Here is a 9,892-nt window from a genome sequence, read left to right on the forward strand (position 1 = left end):
ATAAAGACACTGGGTTCAAGAAGTTTTGTTTTGATAATGGGATCAAATTAGAGAAAACTATGCAAGGAACCCTACAACAGAATGGGTTGGCAGAACGGATGAATCGAACATTGACAGAGAGAGCCAGAAGCATGCGCATACATTCGGGTCTACCCAAACAATTTTGGGCAGAAGCAGTCAATACAGCATCATACTTAATTAATCGTGGACCATCGGTACCTTTGGAGAATCGAATACCAGATAAGGTATGGAGTGGCAAAAAGGTAAATCTTTCATGATTAAAAGTTTTTTATTGTATTGCATATGCACATATTATTGACCATGTTAAGGGAAAGCTCGACCCCAAGTCACCAAAATGCATCTTCGTTGGGTATGACGGAGATGAGTTTGGTTATCGACTTTGGGATAATCAGAACAAAAAAATCATCAGAAGTAGAGATATGGTTTTGAACGAGAATGTGATGTACAAGGATAGAGATGCAGCACGGTCAACTAGTTCTATACAAAGTAAGCCTGAGTTTGTTGAGTTAGATGATGATCCAGAGACATTGACGCGGAGTAGACAGATGTGGGTTATTGGCCAAAACTCACAGAGCATAATTCATCATGGCTTTCAACTCCTAAGCCGACACCAAAAGGTTTACGCGACCTCATGTACTGAATCGAAAATATTTGGATCATATGTTGCTCACAGATGATGGTGAGCCTAAATACTATGATGAAGCATGTCAGGTTGAAGATGCTAGCAAGTGGGAGCTTGCAATGGAAGATGAGATGAAGTCCCTTATCTCCAACAAAAAATTGGAACTAGCTAAGTTGCCCATGGGGAAGAAAGCTCTTCACAACAAATGGGTGTACAAGGTAAAAGAGGAACACGATAATTTCAAGAGATACAAGGTGAGAATGGTGGTCAAAGGCTTTCAACAGAAACAAGGCATTGACTACACAAACATTTTTTCCTCGGTTGTGAAACTGAGTACCATTCACTCAGTTCTTAGCATAGTTGCAGTAGAGGGGTTGCACCTTGAGTAGTTAGATGTCAAAACTAATTTCCTCCATGGTAACTCAAATGAAGAGATTTACATGCAACAACCAGAGGGTTTCTCAGTCAAAAGGAAAGAGAAACTAGTGTGCAAGTTGAAGACAAGCTTGTATGGTTTGAAGCAAGCCCCGAGGCATTGGTACAAGAAGTTTGATGGTTTTATGAAGTGACATGGCTTCAGAAAATGCAATGCTAACCATTACTGCTACTTTAAGAGGTTCAAGTCAAGTTTCATTATCCTTCTACTTTATGTCGATAACATGTTAGTGGCAGGTTCTGATTTTGAAGAAATCAACAAATTAAAGAAGCAGTTGTCTAATGAATTCGAGATGAAGGATCTTGGTGCAGTGAAGCAAATTCTTGGGATGAGGATTAGCAGAAACAAACAGAAAGGCACTTTGCAGTTGTTTCAGGCTTAGTATGTTGAACGAGTTCTAAAGAGGTTCAACATGAATAATGTTAGGGCGATGAGTACTCCCTTAGCTAATCACTTTTGATTATCTTAGGATCAGTGTCCGAAAAAAGAGGATGAGAAAAACTTCATGGCTAAAATTCCATATGCTTCAGCCATTGGAAGTTTGATGTATATCATAGTGTGCATAAGACCAGACATTGTATATGCAGTGGGAGCAGTAAGTAGGTAATGAAGGATCCAGGCAAGCTACACTGGGAAGCAATAAAATGGATATTGAGATATCTACGGGGTACCACAGACAGATGCCTATGTTTCAGAAGGGGCGAGGTGAAGCTATATGGTTATATAGATTCAAATTTTGTTAGTGAGGTGAACCACATAAGAAGTACTACCAGGTATGTGTTCACGATGGGTACAACTACAGTTAGTTAGGTTTCGCAAATACAGATGATTTTAGTGTTATCTACTACAGAGGTAGAGTATGTGGCGATGATAGAGGCCAGTAAGGAGATAATTTGGTTACAAGGTTTGTTGACAGAGTTAGGATTCGAACGGGTGAATAATGTTTTGCACAGTGATAGTCAGAGTGCAATACATCTGGCAAAGAATCCAGTATTTCATTCAAGGACTAAGCATATAGGACTTCGGTATCACTTCATCAGATATTTATTAGAAGATGGGGTGTTGACACTTAAGAAAATACTTGGCACCAAGAATCCGGCTGACATGTTGACCAAGACAGTGACCATGGAGAAACTGAAGTTATACGCAACTTCAGTTAGTCTTTTAGCTTGAAGACAGAGAGAAGTGCACCAACATGCATGGGACATGCATAAGAAGAAGATATAATGGGTTTACAATTGCTCCAGCCTTTAAGTGGGAAATTGTTGTGGTTTTGTGAAGTCTGATTAGGTTAAAGATTTTTAGGAAAATTTAATTATATGAAAACTTCAAGGCTGCTGAATTTTAGAAAAAAAAATAGTTTCTTTATCCGTTTTAACTTCCTTATTGGTTTAGGAAAAATTCAGTTTCCTGATCTGTTTTAACTTCCTTATTGGTTTTGGATTCTACAAAAGGTAATTTCTTGTAGGACAAATTATTGGAGGCTATAAATTAAAAATAGAGAGAAGAAAAAAAAGAGTATCATCATACATGTTGTGTGATTGATTAATTTGTGCCAATACAAGAGAGAACAATTAAGAAAGATTAAGAGAAAATTCTCCATTGTAATTCTTCATCTTCTTCATAGTGAATTTGCTTGGTGTGCTCTATGGACGTAACCCTAAGATTTAGGTAAACCATGTATATCTTGTGTTCTTGTGTGTGATTTTTTTTTTTTCATGATTGTTTGTTTATTACTTGAACAACATTGTTTATTTTGCGTTATCGCCACAACAACTGATATCAAATTCGGTTGATTGTGTAAAGCAACTCCAACAAATATGAATTTAGATTTTAAACCCATCAAGAGTTACGGGACAAATTGTTGGCACTAAAACTTGGTAGCCACCTCAACGATGACGTGAACTAGCTAGAGAGAAACAAGTGTTGATAATGTGGTACTTTATTACATGTCATTAAAGAAAACACATAGAGCAATATAAAGATTACACGAATGGTTGATAAAATTTGAAGGGCAAGGCTGCCAAGTTTACAAGGAAGTTGTTAAAGTTTAGCAACTAATGTTTAACTATTTCAAACTAGGCTGCTAGCGTAAAAGGAAAAAGCTTGAGTTTGGATGAAACTGAATAACTAAATTCTTATAAAATAGGAAGTTTAGTCGGGAAGAAGAAGGAAAGTTACAAGGACACGTATAGAAGGCAATATTCTTCAAATTTGACTTTACTTGAATCAGAAATGAGAGAAAATCAAGGAAGGAGATATTTTTGCAAGGAAAGTAGACAACTCAGTTAGAAGAACTTCTATAAATAGAAGAGTTGTAATTCTTTCCAAAAGTCCAGCACCACTCACAAAACATGAATATAAATTCAATCGACTCTACATCATTTATCAATCTTCAATTCATTTGTCCAATGACAATCTTTGATCTGATTTCAGTCATTTAAATTCAACCAGCTTATTTCATTACATTCTTTACTTTCCATGCAATTTTAATTCAGCCATTCTCCTTTAAAAGTCTATTTCAATTCAACCAATTCATTTAAATTTCTTTATTTATTGCATTTCTTTTCTTTTAAACACTACTATAAAATGTCCTTGCATCAAGGTAGAAAAATAATCCAGCCAAGAGTTCTTCATATTCTATCTCTTGCACAATCACTTGAAGTCAACCACCAAAAAAAGATAGTTGGTGTTCAAACAATTTTGAGTTTTATACCCTGGCACGCCCGCAAACTCTATCAGCCTTGTGAGCCAAAAAAACGCGCGAACATAAATTGGCACGCCCGGTGGGACCCCCACTTGGTGTTAAAAGAATATGCAATGCTGCGGCCGCAGAACTCTAAGGTCGTAGCAATAGACGATGATTCGAAAGAAGAACATCAGCCAGCTCAGGTTAGTAGCTCTACATTGGGCCCGTGGATAAACTAGATATACAATCAAAAGTACCAATAGTTTAAACATAGGTGTGCTCTCTATTAGAGGCGATTAGAAGAATGAGTGCAGCTCAAAACAATCTGCACGAAAAAATATCTCAGCTTTCAGCCGCCATTATGAATAGGCCAGCTCTGACTGGGAGTTCCAATAATCCAGAATCGGTCACTTAACCAATTTTGTCACAGGTTGTTCAGCCGGTAGTGAATGCTCAGCCATCACAGCTGTAGTCGTCAGTGGTTCTGCTTCAACCAAGTATGACAGTAAATCTCCCAGTGAATCTGCCACCAGCTTAGGCAAAAAATTCAATTGCAGCCAATTATTATAACCTTCCATCAACCACATGCTTTCAATCAACCACCATTGATGAATCATAATCAGCCACCTGCGGTAAACCAGCCGCAAGTGGTACATCAGTCAAAATCTTTTAACCCGGGGGGCAACCAGGTAAAGTGGAGACCTCCAAATCCACTTTATGCTTAGGAAACAGCACAACAGGGACTTAGGGGGCAGCCAATGGCTAATTAGCCAAAAGATTGGCCAAATTATAATCAACCACCAACGAAAAATCAGCCACTAGTGGTAAATCAATCGCAACAAGGTTGGCCGATTTACAACCAGCCACCTATGGTAAATCAGTCGCAAGTGGTACATCAGCCAAAATATTTTAACCCGAGAGGCGACCAGGTAAGGTGGAGAGCTCCAAATCCACTTTATACTTAGGAACCACCATAACCAGGGCTCGGGGGGCAGCCGATGGCTAATCAGCCACCAATGGTAAATCAATCGCAACACGAATAGACAGAGTATCATCCTACTGCTCCTGTACTACAACATTTAAAACTCAGGGGGCAACATATGATATATCAGCCAAAAGATTGGTTGAATTATAATCAACCACTAGCGAAAAATCAGACACTAGTGGTACATCAGCCAAAACCTTTGGTACTCGGGGGGCAGTCAATAGCCAAGCAGGCGCTAGTGGTAAATCATGATCGACCTGTCATTGATCAGCCCAATCAGCCAACGACGGTCGATAAGGTTCAGCTGACTGATATTATTAAGCAAGAATATAGTAATGGTCTTAGGCGAATAGGCCGACCAATGTACAAAAAGCCCTATCCAGACATATGACTTAATAAAGTTTCCTAGGGGATACAATGTCCTTAATTTTATGACTTTCAGTGACAAAGGAAACCAATCAACAGTAAAGCACATCGGCGGCTTCACAGTTCAATGTGGCGAGGTTGGTACAAACCCTTGGTTGAAGATGAGGCTTTTCCCAAACTCTTTGAAAGGGGTGGCCTTCTCGTGGTATATTCATCTGCCACTAAATTCCATCTTTAATTGGCAGCAGATGAAAGAAATATTTTTCACTCAATTTTGCCTTACCAAACCCAAATTAGCCACATGTGGCACTCAAACATTCATCGTATCGACTAAAAAGGGATCGGATGATATTGGAAAAAAGGTAATTGAAGATGACACTTTGAAGTTCTCCAAAAAGCTGTCGGAAGTCACGGGGATCGACAATGATCTTTTCATAGCAGGTAGTAATGTGATCGGCCAGGCTCCCAAAGATAAGGTTGATAAAAGGAATCAGCCTAAGGCTGTTGAGAATACATCATAAGTAAATGCCAAGGCTATGGAAGAATTAAATGAACAATTGAGAGAAACCCAAGCTGATCTCATTCAATACGGTTGCTACCCTGAATGGAAAGGTAATAACTGAAATAAATTAAATTTTTTCATAAAATAAAATTCCAAACTTGGTCTTTTAAAAGAATTGTTCAAGAGAGATTCACTTCTCAGCAAGGTAAAAGAATTTTAGGATCAAATCGGCTAGATTATCAGAATGTTTAGCCGAGAGTGATATATGATCCTCAGCCAGAACCATCGTTGGCTGAAAGAATTCTTTTAACTAGTCGTCCTCAACATAATTTCAGGAAAAGAAAACGGGGATGGCAACGAAAAAAGCTTAAGTTGAAGAGAAATTTGTAGAAGAAAATAAATCGGCTATATAGTGCAAAATTTTACGTGGCCGATGCAATGCTAAACGACGAGAATCATGTTTTGTTAAGGTTCAAAAGAACAAATAAAATGGGGCAACCAACATCAGCCACTATGAAAAGAAGTCTGGCTAATGATAACTTAAAAACGTTAGTCAGAAAGGTATTTTGGTCGAGGATAAAGCTTCATCTGCCAGCTATTAAGGTGCCAAATAAAGAATCAAGGAGGAGTGAGGTCATCATGGCCGCTTACATTCTGAAAGCTTACCCGGTAGATAAAAAATTGACCACAAAAGAAATACTATTCTTGGTATTTTCAGCTAATGTAGCTGAAATCATTAAAGAAGATGACTATTTAAAATCTTGGGATGGCATACTTTCAGAAGCTCCATGGGAGTAATTCAAAAGAATCATCCACCAGAAAAACTCCATATTGGCATAATGCTGTTCTTCCAATAGAGAAGCCAGTAGATCAACCCAAATGACATTACATAACAACCTAATCCCGGTTGATCACGATCATGCCTTACTAGTAGAGTTGGAAAACTTCACTGGTAAGGTCCATCATGAATTTATAAATGGCCAATATTTTGAAGGGTATCGGCCAGCTTTGTGGGAATAATAGAAGAACCAGGATCAGCCAGTTCTGGCTGATGCAAAATAAAGACCAACTTAGAGGTGGTCTGGAAGAAATAAAGTTTAGAAGCTCTTTGGCTACAGTTTTCTTCCATGTGATTAGTTCAATCATGGTCTGAAAATTTTCCTTTCAATACACTTTAAAATTCCAAAAATCTTATCAACTTGGGTGGCCGATAAGACATTTAAAATTTGGGGGGCATTTGTTGGCACCAAAACTTAGCAGCCACCTCAGCGATGACGTGGACCAACCAGAAGCAAGTGTTAATAATGTGTTGTTTTATTACATGTCATTAAAGGAAACACAAAGAGCAATATAATGATTAGACACATGGTTGATAAAATCTGAAGGGTAAGGCTGCCAAGTTTATAAGGAAGTTGCTAAAGTTTAGCAACTAATGTTTAACTATTTCAAACTGGGCTGATAGCGTAAAAGGAAAAAGCTTGAGTTTGGATAAAACTAAATAACTAAATTCTTATAAAATAGGAAGTTTAGTTGGGAAGAAAAAGGAAAGTTACAAGGACGCGTATAGAAGGCATTAATCTTCAAATTTGACTTTACTTGAATTATAAAGGAGAAAAAATAAAGGAATGAGATATTTTTGCAAGGAAAGTAGACAACTCAGTTAGAAGAACTTTTATAAATAGAAGAGTTGTAATTCTTTCCAAAAGGTCCAGCACTACCCACAAAACATGAATATCAAATTCAATTGAAACCCTCGTGCCTTAGTCATTTGGGCACCTGATTATAGATAGAAGAACCATCTAAGAAACAGTAATAACTCTGGCCAGCCAATCGCTCTAGGATCTGATCAATAAATGGCAATGGAAAATGATCCTTCCAAGTAGCGGAGTTGAGTTCCAGTAATTAAATCTTGCCTTTTCCAAATTCTAAAAAAAATTCTATTTATGGCCTGAGACTGAACGATGCTTTATGGCTTCTAGAGTGTCATCTTATCGATAGGTTGCTCCATGTGTGCGCACAAATGGGCATCTGTGTGCACAAATCCCTCATGTGTGTGTTTCTAAAATCAATATAAAACGAAGTAATATAACTTTTTTACCTTGTACAAATCCTCTAAGGCTGGAAGAGCTCTTCGTTCACCATAAAGGAAGTTGAATTCGAAAGAGAAGAAGTAGCCTGAGATGAGGTTATACGTGAGTAATCAAAGAGAAAGAAAAAAAGGAGGCGAAGTTTAAACTTATAAAAACTTGCCTCTTGAATGTAAGGTGTCAGGCCAATTGAATTCTACCCTAAACCCTAACTTCAAGTATAGAAGGATAAAACTGTAAATCCACTAGAATCTTGAACACAACAGGATTCCCACAGATACGTCATTTATCAATCTTCAATTCTTTTGTCCAATGGCAATTTCCATTCAAAGAATCTAAGTTACAGTAACTTACTTTTCTCTTGCAATGTTTAATTATACTATTTCTATTTAAAATACTTGTTTTATTCAATTGAATTCAATGACAATCTTTGATATGATTTCAGTCATCTATATTTAGCCAGCTTATTTCATTACACTCTTTACTTTTCATACAATCTTAGTTCAGCCATTTTCCTTTAAAGGTCCATTTCAATTCAGCTAGTAGTCCATTTCAATTAATCCGGTTCTTTTAAACTTCTTTATTTATTGTATTTTTTTTCTTTTAAACCCTTCTATAAAAAGTCCTTGCATCAAGCCAGAAAAAGAATCCAGCCGAGAGCTCCTCCTATTCTCTCTCTTGCACAATCACCTAAAGTCAGCCACCAAAAAGAGATAGTTGGTGTTCAAACAATTTTGAGTTTTATACTTTGGCAGGCCCGCAAACTCCATTGGCCTTGTGAGCCAAAAAACGTGCGAACATAAATACAAGTTTTGAGAAACATCCGCCCCTCCCCGTCCCGCTCTTATTTTTTAAAAAAGAAATATATATATATATATATATATATATATATATATCATTATTTACATTGTATAAAATTTATAGATTTTATCAATTAATTTATATAGATAAAAATTAAAAATTAAAAAAAAAAAACGTAAATAGGGAACGGGCATGGGTACACTCGTCTCTTAACGGGACGGGTATAGATTGTGAAATTAAAACCGGTCGCGAGTATGAAGCGAGTATAAATTTATCCATAATTAAACCAGAGTGGGTACAGATTTAGGCAAATCCGCTCCGTTGCCATCCCTACTAACATGTGGGTTTGCCAGAGTGTGGATGGAGCTTATATACTACATAGATGATACATATATAAATCGGTCATAACCTATAATGAAAATGTCAAATCTGAGTTAGATTCTAAACGGTTGGGTAGACCTGCACCCAACATGACTATCCAGATTTTCTCTCTTTTTTCTCCTTGTTAACGAATGATTATCATCCTTTCAGCAGGCTTTATAATACCATGATAACTTTTTTGAAAAAAAAGAAAAAGAAAGGTTGTTGATGATACCTTTTCAGTTCATTAGCTTGAGAAGCATATGAAACTTTTTCATTCACATGTAATAAACTAACCCTAAAAGCCAAAAGCTATCTATAACTATTCCCTATGTTTTTCTTCATTTCTTCCATGTTTTCGCCAAGTAACGTAACATCTCTTTCTCCCTCTCCCTCTCCCTCTCCCTCTCTATCTCTCTCTCTCCATGCAGCCGTTACATTGACTATTCTTGTATATTAAGTTGATGAATCTTCTCTACATTATTAATTCTAACGGTCCATTTCTAAACTCTCTCTGCATTTTCTTTACTTAGATTGACAATCATTAATATTGTTTCTGCAAGGTAGGAGATTAATTATGTCTACTCAGAAAGAAGAGAAGAAGATGAAGCCAAACATGGAGACTTGTGAGGTTTTTACATGGCAAGACAAGAAGGAACTTGCAGATGAGGAAGGGCAAGCTTTAGAAAAGGAAGTAGAAGAACTTATGAAATGGGTAAATATTATAATCTATCTGTTGCATTTTTAGTTTCTACATTTCCAAATCATATACAAAAAGAAGATATAACATAAATTCTAACGCATGTATCGCCATTATTTTCTATAAGCCGTACAAAAATGAGTACCGAGAACCAAGTCAAATAATTCTTCTCAATGAGTGCCTCTCTTACTTTCCGAGCGTGCATGCTCTCACTCGATGTCATTTAGATTTTGTTGATTTCACACTCCCGCTCCCATTCCCGCTCCGTGACATTTAAATTTTGCTGCTTTCGCGCTTCGGCTCCCATATTGTCTTGTCCTGCT

The sequence above is a fragment of the Cornus florida genome, unplaced genomic scaffold, assembly GCF_030987335.1.
Source record: "Cornus florida cultivar Cherokee Brave unplaced genomic scaffold, ASM3098733v1 CherokeeBrave_3.0.0_Hap2_Chr09, whole genome shotgun sequence".
NCBI lineage: Eukaryota > Viridiplantae > Streptophyta > Magnoliopsida > Cornales > Cornaceae > Cornus > Cornus florida.